The following is a 1290-nucleotide window of genomic DNA, read 5'->3' as shown; positions in this document are numbered from 1 at the left end:
CATGCTCATTTAATGAAATCTAGATCTGTTATAATGACTCCGATCCACGGAGTCGATTGCAAGAGTCATTTCTAATTTTCTCAACTCTTTAAAAGTGAAGGTAAAATAAGTCTTGATAGATTATACTTTTATTTACATTATACTTTGCACCACTATAAAATGTGAAAAAAAGGCTAGTCGCCACCTACTGGTGCATTGATGTATAGAAAGCGTTCCCAACTGAATCTTTTTGTTGAACTAAATAAAATGATTCGAGTCAATGAAGCAAAATCCCTTTTACTACTGTAGCTCTCTCTATTATTTTTCGCAAATCTAAGTATGTTTAAGGCTCTGCATACATAATATTTTTATTTGCCGATTCTGTCACATAATACCAGATGTGTGGTTTATAGCTGAAGACAGTATGTGCTATTTTACATTTTAAATTTACATTTACAACACAAAAGCTGGTGCAAACATGTTGCTTGTTTGTTTTACATTTAATAATATTTTTAATAGTATTTTTACATGATTAAAATGACCTAAAGAATTTACTTAAAACTGAATCAATAACTTATGTTGTACCAGTATAGTATTACATAAATCTCTATACGCAAATGAAAATACAAAAATCATAATCTGCCATTGAAATAAAATGCAAAGATGTCAAATCAAAGGCAGGTGGTTTATTGTGATCCATATCTATGTAAATATGCAGGTGAGTATGATTGGTATGTTTTCACTGCAACCAGCAGAGGGCAGAACAAGAAGAACTCAATGAATGCATCCGGGCTAAACCGGCTGGACAACCTCCAGCTGAACCACACCATTGGCTAATATGTGGAATGCAAACAGATGATGTAGACTTTCCTGGTCACATCCTGATCAGGATGATGTGGAAGTGGGTTGGGTGTAGTTTTAGTTTCAGTGTGCAAGCTCATTACTGAGCTCAATGCAATAACTATAGGCCTATTGTTTGATTTAAGAAGCTGGACATGTTTTTTGGTTCCTTATACAGGTTTTCTCGTTTGATTTATTAACAAAAATGAAAGCTGAATTTTCATTTCTTTTATTTTTCATTTTATTGCAAGATTATTTAGCAACTCATTATCATTGTAAGAGTTGTTCAATTGGGAACAAAGTTCAAGCCTAGTCAACCTACTTGCATAATCGGTGACAATAAATATTTGTGAGATGCAACTCATAATGGCTGTTTCACAAATACATATTTTAGAATGTTTATTTTATCCCCCCCAAAAAATCAAGAAATTGGAGTGGTATCAAAAGGAACTACAGATCATTAAAAAAAAA

Source organism: Sinocyclocheilus grahami, unplaced genomic scaffold (assembly GCF_001515645.1).
Source record: "Sinocyclocheilus grahami isolate Dianchi unplaced genomic scaffold, SAMN03320097.WGS_v1.1 scaffold22812.1, whole genome shotgun sequence".
In the NCBI taxonomy this organism is placed as follows: Eukaryota; Metazoa; Chordata; class Actinopteri; order Cypriniformes; family Cyprinidae; genus Sinocyclocheilus; species Sinocyclocheilus grahami.
Note: the sequence above shows the minus strand (reverse complement) of the source record.